The sequence below is a fragment of the Aulonocara stuartgranti genome (genome assembly GCF_965226115.1).
Source record: "Aulonocara stuartgranti genome assembly, chromosome: 16".
NCBI classification, from domain to species: Eukaryota; Metazoa; Chordata; class Actinopteri; order Cichliformes; family Cichlidae; genus Aulonocara; species Aulonocara stuartgranti.
Window position 1 is genome coordinate 33,963,391 of NC_138952.1, and position 20,129 is coordinate 33,983,519.

Sequence of the window (20,129 nt, forward strand, 5' to 3'; positions counted from 1 at the left end):
TACAATAACTGAAAAATAACAGCTATTTCCATCATCTAACTCACAAACTAGAAAAGGACTTTCTTTCATGAGATCTTGCCATCATTTCTTTGTGTAGAGCACAGCGTGCGGACATACGCTGGTGTTTTCAGATGCTATGGTTACATCCTTTCTTAGGTCATCATACATCTCCCAGATGTACGGGGTCCTGTTACAGAATGTCATATAATGCCCGAGTGTTTCTGGTGTTGGGCCCTCCTGAAATGTAATGACTGCTTTCAGTGTGAATTTCTCTCCTTGAAGTAGCAGAGTGGATGGGAATTCAGTAAGCAAAAACCTTTTTGGACTGTGAAAACTGTGCTCCAGAGTTTCTGTAGAGCATTTTCCAAGGTCTGTGTCAATCTGTTAGGGAAACTATTCTAAAACACTTCTTCAGTAAAGAGAAGAGAAACACACAGAGTTCTTGCTAGCAAGGGCAGCTCCCTACTGAGAGACTCAGGTGAGGAACTGCCCTGGTCTTTATTTTATACTCCATTGAACGTATGTGTGCGTGTGTGTGTGTGTGTGTGTGTGTGTGTGTGTGTGTGTGTGTGTGTGTGTGTGTGTGTGTGTGTGTGCGTCTATGTGGTATGGATTGACATTTGACCTGCGCTGTACCTGGGCTCCGGGGACATTTCGACTTTTTGCTGTGTATTCATGTGTCCCCCTAAAACATGACTTGTAAATGTGCCCTTTAACAAGTGTATGTCGACGGCAATACGAAGACGGATTAAAAACACAAAGGTAAGCCTTTTTTAATGTAAAATGGACCATGACTTTAATACTATATGAAATTATAGGTGCACAGGCCTATATTAAACTGGTTTAATTTATGCTTTATGGACTGTTAGTGAGTCTTTGAAGAAGTAAAACGGCCCCAGCGTTTGTCATTGAGTAAATAAAATAGGGCTGACGACTAACCGCGTCAACGCGATAAAGCGGGCTAACCCGTGTTAGGATTTACTCGGTGTTAAAGCATTATTGTGGCTTAAACGTGTTAATGCCGACATCGCGACTAATGCGATTAACAATTAAACCAGCGCAGTCTGAGTCAAAATCCCTGATGTCGCTGTTAGCTAATTTCGGGCAGTTTGTCCAATGTCTGTCCATTCTGCTGACAGCCCTAAAATAAAAGCAAGGGTATAAGTGTATTTAGTCGTGTATTTATTTATATGCCTGAAGAAAAAACTTCTTACAGTTTTGATGCCTAAGCTTTCTCAGTACTTGTATCACTCTCTGCAGTCGCCATTACAGAAATGTCACATGTCGCCATTTTGAGTACTAGGCCTTTAACATTTTAAAAGAAGGCATAAATTAGGACTATGAATAAGTCAGCTGTGTTTATGCTGTAAACTACACTACTGCTAGTTTTGCTACTACTGATGATGATGACAATGATGACGTTAATCGTAATACTTTATATGCTTTGGTAATACAGCCAATCAAAACGTACAGGAGAACATGCGAAGGAGACGCATTCCTCCACGGGAGGATGCAGTCTGTCATGTTTCTGCTGGAAGGGACAAACTGGGACTTGATATCCACTACATAAATGCCTTCAAAGGTAAGTTGGTCTTTAGTTTGGATTAGATTTGGAGTTTGTCACTTTGTCTTTTGTCACTCACTTGGTATGCCTCTGCAATTCAGGTCGGGGCATTTTCACGACTGTTCCATTCCAAAAAGGAGACTTCCTTTTGGAATACAGAGGTAAACTCATAACAAAAGAAGAATGTGAGCGGAGACACAGAGTTTATCATGACAGCCTGAAGGTGTTCATGTTTGAATTCAAGTTTGATGGAAAACTCTGGTGGTGCGTATTATATCAGTGTAGTTTGATTAAGATTAAATGACACATTGCTTTTGATTTATGAAAAAAAAAGCTTCCTAACTAACTAGTTAAGCTAATACTTTTTTGCCTAACCCCACAGTGTGGATGCATCTCAAGAAGATGGGTCATTAGGCATACTTGTCAACGACAACCACATCAGTCCAAGCGCTAAGATGAAAATATTAAATATCAATGGAAAGCCCCATCTATGCTTATTTGCAAGCAGAGACATAAGTCCAGGCGAAGAAATAGACTATAATTATGGTGACTCGGATTGGCTCTGGAGATGCAAGGTATTTCTACAATTGTACTTTTTGGAACTGATAAATTGCATACCGTAAGCCATTTTTACATTTGTACCTACTCAAATTGGCTTAACGTGACTTAGGGCATCTAGTTTTTCACTGAAATTGAGTATCACCTACTGTGCCTGGGGTAACTATAGCAATGCAGCCGAGCATCCAGTGATATAAATGCCACAGCAAGCATGGACGTCAAGGTGACAAAATGCCTGCTGCTCAGTCTATACTTTAGTGTTCAATTCAGGGATCACGCTGTTAATTTTGGTCGCTATTTCAAACATTTCAGAGTTTCAAAAATGATGGCTTGGATTTTCACGAAGGAGGCGCACTCATAACTTATCGAGTGACACCATTGACCAGCCACCTGGTGGCATTCAGTCTATGTCAAATTTTCTGATCACTTTGGATCACTTGGAACCTTGGTGCAGTAGTTACTGAAAAACTACATGGTACTATAACCTACTGGAAAAACAGGGGTAGGTACTAATGGAAAACAGGCAATTGTGATGGCTGCCACATCAAAGCCCTCTAAAAGCACTAAAAAAATATCAGCAGGTATGCAGAAATAAAAAATGGCTTTCGGTTTCTAAATTTTAACAGTGATTGATGTTTAATGTGATTCTACACAGCAAAATCTCCAGTGTTAAATTAACACTGGAGAGTGTCTATAAGGGTCCACTGTGTGGACCCTTATAGACAGTGTTAAATACAACACTGTTGAGTGTTAAATTAACACTTTTGACAGTGTTATATGTTTAAAAGTAACCTAGTCAGTTTTGAAGATTAACAATGGCTAACACTGAGCAGTGCTGATTTTCTAACACTGGAAAATAACTCAAAATGTTAGAAATATTCCAGTGTTAGAAAATCAGCACTGCTCAGTGTTAGCCACTGTTAATCTTCAAAACTGACTAGGTTACTTTTAAACATATAACACTGTTAAAAGTGTTAATTTAACACTCAACAGTGTTGTGTGGACCCATATAGACACTCTCTAGTGTTAATTTAACACTGGAGATTTTGCTGTGTAGCCTCTTTAGTTAGATTCATTTTAAATTTTGGCCCTCGAAGATAAATGGGCCCTAGTGACAGTTCGTTGCTGCTACAGGTGATTGTTTTACTCCTTTAGCAATGGCTTAAAAAATAAAGAAATCACACTGACTATTTGTCTCTTAATCATAGGGACTTAAATTCTCTATACATGACAGTGAATATTTTAAAGACATTAGCTTGAAACTTATCTTTCTCATACAGTTTATTTAATGTTTCAAAAGCCTCTTCAAAAATGCACTGTATATTCATTTTCTATCTGTTACACACGAAGATTGAGACCAGCCAGATTCAGAAGACTGTGAGCTGCCTAAAGCAAACAGCTTTCCAAACAATGATCTGGACTTGAAACATCCAGAGCCTGAAAGGGTAAATATAATCCAGTGTACCACTTAATGAACTAATAATTTAATCTATCATCATTCTTTATGGATGCTGTGTGTGTGTGTTTGGCAGTCACCTGGGTATGATGTGATTTACATGGACCGTGGCTTGTAGGTCCTTTTCATTGTTTCAAAGTGCAAGTCTGGATAACATCTGAGTGTGTGTGTGTGTGTGTTAACCACCCAAATGTGACTTAGGAGGACCACACTGTTATTGGGAGACTCCGTCAAAGTTTGCTTCATGGTGACATCACTCTGGTTTTAGGAGGGGTCTTCTTGTATTTTTTGACAGTTTGACCTACAGCATGCAGAACTGACTACATGTGCTTTGTTTCTATGTTGAAATGGTTTGAAACTCAGGCTTGAACATTAAGATAGATAGTACTATACAACTTCTTAACTTGTTTTAGGCACTTTTTACTGCTGTAGTGCATGGGTTCTCTCTGGCTGTGTACTCTGGCTTCTTCCCACAGTCCAAAGATGTAGCTTATGGGGTTAGGTTAACTGGTGATTCAAAACTGCCCTTTGGTGTGAATGCAAATGCTTGTCCTTCCATGTTAGACTGGTGATCTGTCCAGGTTGTACTGCCCTATGGTAGCTGGTATAGGCCCCAAACCTGCTACCCCACAATCCTGATAAGGATAAGTGGAAGAGGATGGATGATTGCAAAGGAATCAGTTGTTAATTATTGTAGCCAGTATTTTTTTCAGAAGAAAAAATACCCCCCCCCCCCCCCCCCAACACACACACACATCATTCTTTATGGATGCTGTGTGTGTGTGTGTGTTTGGCAGTCACCTGGGTGTGATGTGATTTACATGGACGAAGTTTATTAGTTGATATCTGCAACTGAATTGAAAACACCTCACCTTTCCAACTGTCCAAAACAAATAAATGTTGCAATATTTTGCTAACAGTTTCACAATCATCGTCTGGTGTGCACAACAATATCATCTTTGGACAAGTGCATTCAGTGTGTGGGACCGGTTTCCTCCCTCAAGTGGCTTGGCTATAAGTGCAAAGGTGAGACATTTAGTGAATAGGTACAGTGTATAGTAAAAAGCATTAATAGAGTTCAACAAGTTAAGACTAGCTGAAATGAACACTGCTCCCTTTTTAATTAATAGGTGGTCACGTCTAATTAAAGAAATGTAGTATTACCTCATTGGTGCAGGACCTTGTAAAAATGGTATACTTGGGATTGTCCTCAATTCCCCATTCCATAACATAAACTGCTCAAAATAATAAAGGGAACACTTAAACAATGCGATGTTACTCCAAGTCAGAACACACTTCTGTGAAATCAAACTGTTCACTTAGGAAGTAACACTGACAACCAGTTTCACATGCTGTTTTGCAAATAGAGTAGACAACAAGTGGAAATTATAGTCAATTCACCATAATAAAGGACTGGTTCTGCAGGTGGTGACCACAGACCACTTCTCAGCACCTATGCTTTCTGGCTGATGTTATGGTCACTTTTGAATGCTGGCGGTGATTTCATTTTAGTGGTAGCATGAGACGGTCTACAACCCACACAAGTGGCTCAGGTAGTGCAGCTCATCTAGTGTAGCACATCAATGTGAGCTGTGGCAAGAAGGTTTGCTGTGTCTGTTAGTGTAGTGTCCAGAGCATGGAGGTGCTACCTGGATGTGGAGTAGGCCATAGGAGGGCAACAACCCAGCAGCAGGACCGCTACCTCCACCTTTGTGCAAGGAGGAACAAGAGGAGCCCTGCAAAATGACCTCAAACAGGCCACAAATGTGCATCTGTCTGCTCAAATGGTCAGAAACTGACTTCATGAGGGTGGCTTGAGGGTCCAGCGTCCACAGGTGGGGATTGAGCTTGCAGCCCAACACCATGCAGGATGCTTGGCATTTGCCAGAAAACACAAAGTTTGGCAACTTCGGCACGGGCACCCTATGCTCCTCACAGCTGAAAGGAGGTTCAAACTGAGCACGTGACAGTCTGGAGATGCCGTGGGGAACGTTCTGCTGCCTGCAACATCCTCCAGCATGATCATATTGGCAGTGGGTCAGTAATGGTGAGGGGTGGCATTTCTGTACCTGCCAGAGAGCCTGACTGTCATTGGGTAACAAGATGAGGTCCTCGGACCCTTTGTGAGACCACATGCTGGTGCGTTTGACCCTGGGGTCCACCTAATGCGAGACGACACTGGACCTCATGTGGCTGGAGTATGTCAGCAGTTCCTCCATGACAAAGGCATTGATGCTATGGACTGGCCCGCCTGTTCCCCAGACCTAAATCATGTCTCACTCCATCCACCACAAACTGTCCAGGGGTTGGCAGATGCTTTAGTCCAGGTCTTGGAGGAGATCCTTCAGGAGACCATCCGCCACCTCATCCCGTGCATGCCCAGGCATTGTAGGGAAGTCATACAGGCATCTGGAGGCCACACACATTCAACTACACACTTTCATGCCATTCAACTACCTAAAGAACAAAGTATTTAATAAGAATAATTCCTTCATTCACATCTGGGATGTCCTTTTTTTTTGGGGGGGGGGGGGGATTAGCAGTGTATGTGTAGTCATTAAAATATCCTTAAGTGTGAACAGTTTGGTTTTTTTTTTTTTTTTCAGCATTTGACATTACTGCAATGCTTTGACAAAAAACTACTTCACTTAAATAGAACTGCAAAGCTAAATTAAGTCTATCAAAATGTGTTTCAGTTTGTTTAGGGGTCTGGCACAAATCTTGCCTTACAAAATTGGCAAATCAGAATTGCCACCAGTCAACACAGGTGTGTATCCCATTCATATTTGGCTTGACTTTGTTTTTCAGTTTATTTTTTACCTGTCTAAAGTATTGATCAATTAAAATAACTTTTGTTCTTACATTCCAGAAAGAAGAAATTTCTGAATATTCAGGGGAGGATGGATTGCCACATTCAGTTCTGGATCAAATATCAAGCGATGATGATGGCAACCACAGCATATCAGAAGAAGAATATGTGCCAGATTCAGAGTCATATGATGAAGATTCAGATGAAGACATCTCATTATTGCCAAGCACATCAAAAGGTCTGCTATGCCAAAATGACATCTCCAAAGCGCATGAACAATCAGATTCAATGAATTTAATCCACAACTTGACAAAGGACAAGCCACAAGATAAAAATGAGCTTTGCGAAACTGAATCAGAAAAAATGACTTTAAGTAAAAGAAATTACTGCTATTTTTGTGGCAAACCACAAGCTAAAATTTCCCGCCACCTGAAAACCCACAAAACGGCTCCTGATGTTGTGCATGCATTTTCCCTGCCTAGAGACTCAAACGAGCGTAAAAGTCTGTTAGAGAAATTGAGAAATAAGGGAAATTTTAAGCATAATGCTGCAGTTTTGCATGGTGGAGTGGGACCACTGAAAGTGAAGAGAAGACCCAAGATTAAAGCAGTAGAGGGAAAGTTCGCTCATTGCTTTTATTGTCAAGGGATGTATGTTCGCAAGGATCTTTGGAGACATGTCCGCAGATGTCCGAACAAACCAAAAGATGACACGGATAAAGAACCTGGAAGAACCAAAGTACTCGGCCTGGCTTTAACTCTGGAGTCTCAGTGTTATCCGCAGGTGTCAAGTGGAGTCTGGAAGGTTCTTGCTGTTATGAAACAAGATGAGATTGCCTCAGCTGTGCGAAATGACTTTACTGTTATTCAGTTTGCCCAGTCCCTCTACAATAAACATGGACAAGACCCTACAAAGTATGATTATATACGACAGAAGCTTCGTGAAGCGGGACGTTTGTTGTTGTGTCTGCGCACAGAATTCTCAGTGCATAACATGGAAGAAGCTATTAAGCCTGCTAATTTCCAGAGAGTTGTGCAAGCAGTAAAGAAAGTTTCAGGTTTTGATGAAGAGACACTGTCATACAAAACTCCAAGCCTTGCGCTGAAACTGGGACATACACTGCATAAAATGTCTGACATTATCCATTGTCGTGCCCTCATGACAGAGGATGAAGCCCTAATCAAGTCCACTGATGCGTTCAAGAAGTTGTATGTCTCCAAATGGTCCGAGATGGTGTCTCACCGTGCCTTGAACACATTGAGTGAGGCAAAGTTTAACAAGCCATCAACATTGCCCTTTACAGAAGATGTTCGGATTCATGGGGCTCTCAGAAATGGAACAGAGACTCTGTAACTATTTCTGTAGAATAGAAATAATGGGAAAAAGGGACAGAAATGTTCCAGTTCTGCTAACACCAAGCATGCTGGATGCTCTGTCACTACTGGTTAGTAGGAGGCCTGACTGTGGTATTTGTGCCACTAATATCTACCTCTTTGCAAGACCCCGATCAATGAGTCATTACAGAGGAATGGACTCCTTGCGTGTTCATGCACACCAGTGTGGAGCAAAGCAGCCTGAGTATCTAAGATCGACACAGCTCAGAAAACATGTTGCCACACTCTCACAAGTCCTTAATTTGAAAAACAACGAACTTGATCAGGTTGCAGATTTCCTGGGTCATGATATCCGCGTTCACCGCGAATTCTACAGATTACCAGTTCCCACAACACAGCTGGCCAAGATTTCCAAACTGCTTTTAACACTGGAAAAAGGACATCTTTCCCAGATCCAGGGGAAATCACTGGATGAGATCAAAATAGAAGGTTTGTATTGAAAGGAGCAAATATTAGGGCAGTAGTTGAATATTATGCTTTATCAACAGAATTAAAACCTAAAAGCACAGACCATTCTGTTAAATGTCCATGATTTAAGGTTCTTGAAGTCTATTGTTTCATCACTTTGCAACATTTGGCAAACTGCAGAGTGGTGGCCTTAAATAGTAAAACTATATACTATAATTTCCAGTATTTGTTCTGTATTTTGTCATATCTCGTTGTTAATGTGAGGTTTTTGGGGGGGTTGTGTTTGTTTGTTTTTTTTGTTTTGTTTCCCCCCCCCCCACAATTTCTCAGATGAAATTGCATTAAGTGATGCTGAAACAAAGGACAGTGAGAGTGAATCAGATGATGATGACACAGCACTCACAATGTCGGCGTGTGGCACCAGTGAGCCTGTACATGCAGTAGCTGATTCCACAAACACAGCGCAGCTCCAAGACACTGTAGATTGTGGTAAGTTACCACTAGCTTGGTTTCTGTGGATAAAATGTTTGTTACAAATATTAAAACTTAATCAAATTGTGTAATCAGCAGATGAAGGACCACTCACAATGCCTGCAGCAAGTGAGACTGCTGCTCCCTCTGAAGGTAAGGGGTGCAGTTGGTTCTCTAAGCTTATTATTGTTTCATCACTTTGCAACATATGGCAAACTGCAGAGTGGTGGCAAAAAGTCACTTGGATGAGTGACAAAATGTTTCTCCAACTGAAAACGCTACGTCCAGATTAACAGAATCAACGTTTTGGGATTTACTTACCTGGATGATTGAGCATGCATCAAGAGACTTTTATTCAACTTTTTATTCAGTCTTTTATTCACAGCGGAACACTAAATGTTGTCTCATTTTAGAAATTTGATAAATTTTCAAAGAGAATTTTAGCTCGTTTTGATATTGATGGTAGCAACACATTTCAGAAGTTAGTACAGGGTAGCATCCATTCTTTTAACAAGCAAATGTTTTTTGTTTTTTTTGTTTGGTTTTTTGTTTGTTTTAACTACTACTACTTTATATATCTTCCAGAGAAAAATGCTGCTCAATCCCACAATTCCCGAAGAGCTCCCAAAAACATGTGGTCCAAGGCTGAGGTTGCTGCAGTGATGAGGCATTTTAAAGACCACATAAACGAAGGGAAACTAGCCACCAAAAATGAATGCAGTCATTGCAAATTGGTAGAAGATCCGGTGTTGGCAGGAAGAACAGTTCAAAACATAAGAGATTTTGTAAGAAACAGAGGATTAACTGCAAAAAGGCAGAAAAAAATGAATTAAAATAACTGTTTAGCCAGATGTGGTTTTACATCTTGGTCAGATTGCCAATTGTTGTTAACACTGATGTTCTGTTTAAAGAAAAAAAAAGTTCTTGTTAAATACAGAAGCAGTTTGTATTTCATAATTTTTACATTTAATTTATTTAGGGTTTTTTTTGACGGGTTATATTTAAAATAAAAAATTATAAATGCATATTTTCTCCCCTTAATATTTACCTTTAAACTATTAAAATTCATTTTAAATGTTTTTAATTTTTCTGTTTTCTATATTTTTATATTTCTGTGGGAAGCGTGGGCATTTTTGTCCATAGATTTCTTTTTTTATTTATGGTTAAAATTAATGTTCAGATCCAAGAACACTAATAAAATGATGTTCCAGTAATCCTGTGTCCTGTCAGATGTGTATTCATGGTAATGATGAGCTATTTAAATATTACATCATTGTCCCTTTAAAGACCCAATATTGTTTTTTTTGGACCTCATAAAACACATTGTTGTCAAGTGGACAATGTCTCCAGAAAACACAATAGAGTCTGGTTGGTGTGTATCAGTGTATCTAGACTTCTATAGGGAGTGTATGAGGTCTGAAGTGACCCAAATTTTTTTCAGATTTTTTCGAACACTTTAACCTCGCTCCCTTGGCTCTAAGTCCATTGAAAAGGGTAGTCCACTTAAACCACCACCGGGCGGATTGACGTAGGATAGTCCCTCCATACCACATAGACCCGTATGTGTATATGTGTGTGTGTGTGTGTGTGTGTGTGTGTGTGTGTGTGTGTGTGTGTGTGTCCTGCTGATCAAAGGGTCATAAAAGGCAGATCCTTGGTCAGGAAGAGGGTAGACCTCCCTCACCCTAGATAACATTGGTGAGGAAGTCAAGCAGTTAAAGCACTTAGACTAAAACAGATGTAACTACGTTAATCCTACCATAAAACAATAAGAGAAGGTATGACCTCTCTCGTGCTCCCAGGATGTGGGTGTGCATTCTAGTGTGGAATACACACCAAGCCTTTGCAGCCTGTTAAAGATCACACACAATTAATTATATGCCTCTAAGTATACATGGTTGAATATTTCCTAATACAAATAACTACATGCAGTATTCTACCATATGCAAACTTATATCACTAAAAGATTATACTGACTACTAAATACAATTTTCCATTAACACAATCCATACAAGCTCTCTCAGGGTGAAACTGTGACAAACAGTCCCTGTGCAAAGTTGCTTTCCTGATGAATCTGTTTTAAATGCTGTTGGAGATGCATCAGGACTTTCGATTGGTCTTAGGCATGGCGATGCTGGAAGGTTGAGCCCTTGTTCAACAGCAGACTGAAGGTGAGCTATGCCAGAAGCTGAGAGGACTGACAGATCAATGGAAACAAAAGGTATTTGCCTTGTGTTTGGTGTGTAAAGTTTGCAGTACTGGGAGGAACACTGTCTTTTGAAGTGAACACTTGGATTTTCCGTCATTGTTTTTTGAATTACTGTGGACACATGGCACTGTGCATCAACACGATGAACACCAGTCTTCAACTGAACAGGGCAGAATATTGAGCTCAGCACCTCTGCCCTCAATGAATAGGCATGTTGAGTGACACCCTTTGAAGCAAGGGATTTCACAAGCTGGAATACTTTGTTCTCCTCTGAACTATTCAACATGTTTTGAGCAGTACGACTGTCACAGTAAACGCAGCACAGACTTTGACAGAAGGCATCAAAGGCACAGGTGTTCATGACACAGTATTGTCCTTTGCCAAGTTTTACTGCACTGTAAACCCCAACAGTCTACCTGACTTATAAAGTTTGTGGATATAACAATTGAAATTCCTCAAAGTTGAAACAACTTAAAACTTTTGTTCTGTTAACGATTCAAACAGTTATAATTGTACATGGCTTAGAAGTTAAGAGTAAATACTGCTTTCTTAATTATGATTTTTGAGTAAATGTTTTTTTTCCGAGCTCCGCATGTGTATGTCAACTACGTCATGACGTTTCCTCTCTAACCTGAACGATGTTGACAGAAAATTCTGTTCAATATGGCTGCCCTTCTCGAGCGACTGGAGAGCACATTTGGAGAAACTTGTAAGTAAAACGGAACCTTCGTTATGTTTATTTTTTCCGTAAAAAAGCAAGTATATTAATATGTTGCAGGCAAGAACTTCGATTTCGAATGCGCTGTTGTGTTAAAAAGCACAGAACAGGGCTCAGGGAGGGGCGGCCATCTGCTGCGACCGGTTGGGGTGAGAGAAGGAAGACAGGATAAAGACATGCTGTGGAAGAGAGACAGAGGTTAACAACAGATATGATTCAATGCAGAGAGGTCTGTTAATACATAGTGAGTGAGAAAGGTGACTGGAAAGGAAAAACTCAATGCATCATGGGAATCCCCCGGCAGCCTATGTCTATTGCAGCATAACTAAGGGAGGATTCAGGGTCACCTGGTCCAGCCCTAACTATATGCTTTAGCAAAAAGGAAAGTTTGAAGCCTAATCTTGAAAGTAGAGATAGCGTCTGTCTCCTGAATCCAAACTGGAAGCTGGTTCCACAGAAGAGGGGCCTGAAAACTGAAGGCTCTCCCTCACATTCTACTTTTAAATACTCTAGGAACAACAAGTAGGCCTGCAGAGCGAGAGCGAAGTGCTCTAATAGGGTGATATGGTACTACAAGGTCATTAAGATAAGATGGGGCCTGATTATTTAAGACCTTGTATGTGAGGAGCAGGAGTTTGAATTCAATTCTGGATTTAACAGGAAGCCAATGAAGGGAAGCCAAAACAGGAGAAATATGCTCTCTCTTTCTAGTCCCTGTCAGTACTCTTGCTGCAGCATTTTGGATTAGCTGAAGGCTTTTCAGTGAGTTTTTTGGACATCCTGATAATAATGAATTACAGTAGTCCAGCCTGGAAGTAATAAATGCGTGAACTAGTTTCTCAGCGTCACTCTGAGACAGGATATTTCTAATTTTAGAGATATTGCGCAAATGGAAGAACGCAGAATTACATATTTGTTTAATATGTGCATTGAAGGACATGTCCTGGTCAAAAATTACTCCAAGGTTCCTCACAGCATTACTGGAGGCCAAGGTAATGCCATCCAGAGTAAGAATCTGGTTAGATACCATATTTCTAGGCTTTTCAGGGCCGAGTACAATAACCTCAGTTTTATCTGAATTAAGAAGCAGAAAGTTAGCGGCCATCCAGGTCTTTATGTCTTTAAGACATTCCTGCAGTTTAACTAATTGGTGTGTGTTATCTGGCTTGGACAGATAGAGCTGGGTGTCATCTGCATAGCAGTGAAAATGTATGCTATGTCTTCTAATGATGCTGCCTAAGGGAAGCATGTATAATGTAAACAGAATTGGTCCTAGCACTGAACCCTGTGGAACTCCATAATTAACCTCAGTGTGTGAAGAGGACTCTCCATTTACATGAACAAACTGGAGTCTATTAGATAGATATGATACAAACCACTGCAGTAGACACGTTTCATTCTCTTTAATCTAACTGAAATTGCTCTGCTCGTGCTTTGCATTTCACTACGACAACATTTTTCTATATTTGTAACACCTGCTGTAGGTACCTGTAATACCTACAGCATGTTCTAATCGCTCTAATAGGATATTATGGTCGACAGTATCGAATGCTGCACTGAGGTCTAGCAGGACAAGCACAGAGATGAGTCCACTGTCAGAGGCCATAAGAAGATCATTTGTAACCTTCACTAAAGCTGTTTCTGTGCCGTGATGAGCTCTGAAACCTGACTGAAACTCTTCAAATAAACCATTCCTCTGCAGATGATCTGTTAGCTGTTTGACAACTACTCTTTCAAGGATTTTTGATATGAAAGGAAGGTTGGAGATTGGCCTATAATTAGTTTCATCAGTTGTTCAGTTCTTATAAAATGTTGTATAATTGTACCAAATCACTGAGGATACATCCAATGTGTAAATCACAATCAACAATTTTACTGTGATATTCGCTCGTGTTTAGAGAATCTCCATCATCTTTGTTACTGAGTTTCCATTTTTGTAGGGCCAAATTTGTATTAAAAATTAATATTTTCATATGATGTGAAATGACTCAATCATTTCTAATTTTTAGAAGAAACCATTCATTAAGTCCCTTAAGGTGAAGATTTCATATATTGATAATGATAAAATTAACACAAATTAAAGGTTTCACTGATAAACACACAATTTTTCCTTGCTTTGAACCCCATGTTCTATATAGATTACAGCTCTGATCTGGAGAACACTATTTTAAAATACTGTGTAGGGTTTTTGTCAAATGATTAAGAAACAGACTCTCTGTCACAAGAGACAGAAAGGTTGTATCTTAAAAGAAAAGTCTCCAAAATTTGGTAGAGTCTGATGTCATGCAGTTTCATAAACATGTATTCTCCCCAAAGAATGACACCTGAAAACTTTGCGTTAAATGAACTTTTCTTTTCCCTTTTTAGGAGGTGCCTGATATCAACGTGAAACGCACTGCAGTACTTCGTGCCCTTCCTGTATGTCTATGTCTGTGTCACTTTTGGGCTCCTGAGAGGGGTTATCATCCACTTCCTACTCCACAAAGGCTTTGTGTGGATACTGACGCTTCACTGTACCATCCTGTCTGGCAACCTCTGCTTCTTTTCGTATTTGTTTTGCAGAACAGATCCGCATGTTCCCTTCAATAAAACCAAGATGACATGCAATGAATTTATCTATCCTTACAGGGAGATTTTCATGCTTGAACAGACCATGTTTAATGTTCTTGAACTCTGCTTCAACATTAGCTGAAGTTGCAGTGAGTTTTTCGCTCTGAAATAGGGGAACCATTTCTCCAGTCCAGAGTGGTAGGTATCCTCCCAATCTAATTAGGTGTGGGACGAGCTCAGGTAGATAGTGCATATTGTCTCGATCACCATGATCTTCAGCATGGCACCTGCTCCCCTCACAAATATCTGCCACCCTCTGCCTTAAGTCGGTGTTTATTTCTGTGCATGGATCCAATCTAATGTCTTCTTCTTCCTTATCATCAGAAACATAGTCTCATCTGCAATTTTTCTTTTCAGATTTGATTTGGACACTTCTGACATAATGGGGTTTCCAAAACTGTCACAGCCTTCTGTCTCACTTAATGCCACAATAGCAATGCTACGTATTAGGACCTTTGCTTCTTCCAAGGATTGGGACTTGACAAGTTGTGCCATTGATCGCACGTAGAAATCCCTCACCCGATGAGGCTTTTTTCTCAAACAGTCCCACTGGCAAATCATTTTGATTAAGTGTGCCACACCCACTCTAATGAAACATTCAATTCAATTCAATTTTATTTATATAGCGCCAAATCACAACATAAGTCGCCTCAAGGCGCTTCATAGATACAGAGAAAAACCCAACAATCATATGACCCCCTATGAGCAAGCACTTCGGCGACAGTGGGAAGGAAAAACTCCCTTTTAACAGGAAGAAACCTCCGGCAGAACCAGGCTCAGGGAGGGGCGGCCATCTGCTGCGACCGGTTGGGGTGAGAGAAGGAAGACAGGATAAAAGACATGCTGTGGAAGAGAGCCAGAGGTTAATAACAGATATAATTCAATGCAGAGAGGTCTGTTAACACATAGTGAGTGAGAAAGGTGACTGGAAAGGAAAAACTCAATGCATCATGGGAATCCCCCGGCAGCCTACGTCTATTGCAGCATAACTAAGGGAGGATTCAGGGTCACCTGGTCCAGCCCTAACTATATGCTTTAGCAAAAAGGAAAGTTTGAAGCCTAATCTTGAAAGTAGAGATAGCGTCTGTCTCCTGAATCCAAACTGGAAGCTGGTTCCACAGAAGAGGGGCCTGAAAACTGAAGGCTTTTATTCGATTCCATTACTGTGGGGGGGCTGGTTGACCTTTTGACCTTTACATTTTCATTAATATCTTTAAAACAGATGCAGCACAAATGACAATTTTTGCAGCACAAACCAGCACAAACGTAGCACAGTTGATTGACACCAGTTTTGTTCGATTCCATTAATGTGGGGGGGCTGGTTGACCTTTTGACCTTTACATTTTCATTAATATCTTTAAAACAGAGGCAGCACAAACCAGCACAAACATAGCACAGTTGATTGACACCAGTTTTGTTTGATTCCATTAATGTTGGGGGGCTGGTTGACCTCTGATGACCTCTAGAAATTTGTATGGATTTCTTTAAAATGATAGCAGCACAAACGTAAATTTTTGCAGCACATACCAGCACAAACGTAGCACAGTTGATTGACACCAGTTTTGTTCGATTCCATTAATGTGGGGGGGCTGGTTGACCTTTTGACCTTTACATTTTCATTAATATCTTTAAAACAGAGGCAGCACAAACCAGCACAAACATAGCACAGTTGATTGACACCAGTTTTGTTTGATTCCATTAATGTTGGGGGGCTGGTTGACCTCTGATGACCTCTAGAAATTTGTATGGATTTCTTTAAAATGATAGCAGCACAAACGTAAATTTTTGCAGCACATACCAGCACAAACGTAGCACAGTTGATTGACACCAGTTTTGTTCGATTCCATTAATGTGGGGGGGCTGGTTGACCTTTTGACCTTTACATTTTCATTAATATCTTTAAAACAGAGGCAGCACAAACCAGCACAAACGTAGCACAGTTGATTGACACCAGTTTTGTTTGATTCCATTAATGTGGGGGGGCTGGTTGACCTCTGATGACCTCTATAAATTTTCTTGAATATCTTTAAAATGATAGCAGCACAAACCAGCACAAACGTTTGACATCAATTTTGTTCGATTCCATTAATGTGGGGGGGCTGGTTGACCTTTTGACCTTTACATTTTCATTAATATCTTTAAAACAGAGGCAGCACAAACGACAATTTTAGCAGCACAAACCAGCACAAACGTAGCACAGTTGATTGACACCAGTTTTGCTTGATTCCATTAATGTGGGGGGGCTGGTTGACCTCTGATGACCTCTACAAATTTTCTTGAATATCTTTAAAATGATAGCAGCACAAACGACAATTTTTGCAGAACAAACCAGCACAAACGTAGCACAAATGTATGACATCAATTTTGTTCGATTCCATTAATGTGTGTGTGTGTGTGTGGGGGGGGGGGCTGGTTGACCTTTACATTTTCATTAATATCTTTAAAACAGAAGCCGCACAAACCAGCACAAACGTAGCACAGTTGATTGACACCCATTTTGTTTGATTTAATTAATGTGGGGGGGCTGGTTGACCTCTGATGACCTCTAGAAATTTTGATTAATATCTTTAAAATGATAGCAGCACAAACGACAATTTTTGCAGCACAAACCAGCACAAACGTTTGATACCACTTTTGTTGGATTTGAAGAAGGTGGGGGGGCCAACTTCACTCACATATGTCATGTCTACTGAATTCTCATTTTTCATGCCTGTGGAGTTTATTATATGGATGTGGTGACAGTGTAAAGACAGCCTGCTCTTCTGATTTAACTTTTCAAGCATTCACACTAATTAGTGTTTAAACCTCCCATGGTTCTATATCTGGGGATGTGGCTTCGGTTTGCACTGATGAAAGCTTATAGTTGAAATGTGTTTGACGGTAAATGGTCAATAAAGAAGACAGCATTTTGTTTTGTTTTTACACAATGATTTTGTCATGTGCTGTGTGCAGGCAGGAACTGCGGACCCAATGTGCAGACACTTGGAGGTAAAAGTGTGAACTCAAAACAGCTTTAACGCTAAACACAAATATAACAAAAGCAAGAATACCAAAAGAAACTTACACAGGCAGCCAAACAGAACACACAGCATAGGATGAGGGAGATCGCAACAAAGACCAAAGAAAACTCAGGGCTTACATACCCAGAGAGAGCCATCAGGGAATGGGAGACAACAGAGAAACACAGCTGGGACAAATAAGGGTAGCGAGACAAGGGAAGCAAATCCAGATACATTAACATGAGACATGGACTTTCAAAGTAAAACAGGAAACATAACACAGACAACGCGGACTTGACGACTGGGATACAGCAGACAGGGGGAGACAGAACAACTATGTAACACAGAGACAGAAACCAGAAGACAGAACTCTAAGAAACCAAAAGACTAGAAATGATAAATAATGGCAAAATCAAAGTTCAATAATAATGTAAAACTCAAAATTTTGGGTCAACGAACCCAGGCACCCTAACAGATTTATTTTTACAGTTAATTTTTTTCTATTTAATTATTTAGTTACAGTCCACCATACCTCTGATCCCCTGTCAATCCATCCACCCCCTTTTTAATGGTGTATCTGATTCAGGGTCATGAAGGGCTGGAGCAGCTGTCACAGACTGAGCAAGGTACACCCTGTACAGGTCACCAGTCTATGGCAGTGTCCCACTGTGTGTATTTTAAAAAGTACCGCATCTTAAAAACCACGGCTGCAGATAGATGGCCTTGGCAACTCTTCACTACATTATGAGGGGGATTTTATTATAGCAAATGACAAAAAAAATGGACCACTCATGATCTATTCAAAATACAATCTAGAGATGTTTTAGTCCCTTAAAGAGAGCTAATTATGTTTATTTCCAGCTCCATACTTTAATTTGTGCACTACAGCAAATTTGTGTGATTCATTGCTGAAAATATGCTTATTTATCCTATACTGAGTCTTGGTGCAGTCCTTCAATTTATCTTCCATTTGAAATATGCCAGTTTAGCTGTCCTCTCTTTGAGCCAACCTTTGTCTTATTGGCTGCTCCTCAGAAGTTTTGAATAGCAGGTGGGTGGTACTTCTGTGCTTGGAGCAGGGATTACTTGTACATATACTAACCTCATTATTTGAAACTTGGCCCATGTTCGATATGAGCATTCACCATTTATATATACACAATATCTGTTGGTGTGTGTGTGTGTGTGTGTGTGTGTGTGTGTGTGTGTGTGTGTGTGTGTGTGTGTGTGTGTGTGTGTGTGTGTGTGTGTTAGAAAATATGGAAAAGGAATATTAAGTATTGGTCGAGGAGTTTGATTCTGAAAAGAATGAAAGGAATGAAAAGAAAGAAAGAAAGAAAGAAAGAAAGAAAGAAAGAAAGAAAGAAAGAAAGAAAGAAAGAAGTCCAGGAGATCTGAGTAGTTATTATGTCTGATGAAAAGAACAATCGAAAACAACCAAGGCACTTTATCTTCAGGTATTTGTATTAGGATCAGCACAGATTTCACTCTCTGGCATTATTTATAGCATAATAAGACATTTTACTTTTAAAAATCAAGGACACCAACAAGGCAGATAGGGCACATGCACTGGGGCCACAAATGTCCCAGGTTTAGTCCGTAATTCAATTCAATTCAATTTTATTTATATAGCGCCAAATCACAACAAAAGTCGCCTCAAGGTGCTTCATAGATACAGAGAAAAACCCAACAATCATATGACCCCCTATGAGCAAGCACTTTGGTAACAGTGGGAAGGAAAAACTCCCTTTTAACAGGAAGAAACCTCCAGCAGAATCAGGCTCAGGGAGGGGCGGGGCCATCTGCTGCGACCGGTTGGGGTGAGAGAAGGAAGACAGGATAAAAGACATGCTGTGGAAGAGAGCCAGAGGTTAATAACAGATATGATTCAATGCAGAGAGGTCTATTGACACAGCGGTCCCTAAGCGCCACGGACCGGTTCATGCCCGACAATATTTTTACGGACCGGCCTAGTACCGTAAAAAAGAAGATTTATTCATAACACACGTGAAAAGACCCAGGAAAACAGAGTTAACGATAAAAACGATAACAAAATAACGCTAAAAAAACGATAAAAATCCTGAAAACCATACATTTCACACCTGAGCCTCAACTCTCAACTCTCGTGGCCCGGTACCAAACGACTCACGGACCGGTACCGAAGCCCGGGGGTTGGGGACCACTGTATTAATACATAGTGAGTGAGAAAGGTGACTGGAAAGGAAAAACTCAATGCATCATGGGAATCCCCGGCAGCCTACGTCTATCGCAGCATAACTACGGGAGGATTCAGGATCAGTGCTCTAAGTGCTCTAATGGGGTGATATGGTACTACAAGGTCATTAAGATAAGATGGGGCCTGATTATTCAAGACCTTGTATGTGAGGAGCAGGATTTTGAATTCAATTCTGGGTTTGAAGGGAAGCCAAAACAGGAGAAATATGCTCTCTCTTTCTAGTCCCTGTCAGGACTCTTGCTGCAGCATTTTGGATTAGCTGAAGGCTTTTCAGCGAGTTTTTTGGACATTCTGATAATAATGAATTGCAGTAGTCCAGCCTGGAAGTAATAAAAGCATGAACTAGTTTTTCAGCGTCACTCTGAGACAGGATCTTTCTAACTTTAGAGATGTTGCGCAAATGGAAGAAAGCAGTCTTACATATTTGTTTAATACGTGCGTTGAAGGACATATCCTGGTCAAAAATTACTCCAAGGTTCCTCACAGCGTTACTGGAGGCCAAGGTAATGCCATCCAGAGTAAGAATCTGGTTAGATACCATATTTCTAGGCTTTTCAGGGCCAAGTACAATAACCTCAGTTTTATCTGAATTAAGAAGCAGAAAGTTAGCGGCCATCCAGGTCTTTATGTCTTTAAGACATTCCTGCAGTTTAACTAATTGGTGTGTGTTATCTGGCTTCATGGACAGATAGAGCTG

The 20,129-nt window shown here is 40.4% G+C and overlaps 2 long non-coding RNA genes across 2 annotated transcripts; both read left to right on the forward strand.

Annotated features, from left to right (window-relative positions):
- The first annotated feature begins 705 nt into the window (after positions 1-705).
- LOC309691400 lies at positions 706-1,993 on the forward strand. The gene is made up of 4 exons (XR_014271993.1): positions 706-762; positions 1,457-1,582; positions 1,666-1,828; positions 1,947-1,993. It is a non-coding gene; the product is annotated as an uncharacterized lncRNA (long non-coding RNA).
- Positions 1,994-7,712: 5,719 nt separating this feature from the next.
- LOC309690484 lies at positions 7,713-9,481 on the forward strand. Its single transcript, XR_014271738.1, has 4 exons — positions 7,713-8,210; positions 8,520-8,678; positions 8,757-8,813; positions 9,246-9,481. It is a non-coding gene; the product is annotated as an uncharacterized lncRNA (long non-coding RNA).
- Positions 9,482-20,129: the final 10,648 nt, after the last annotated feature.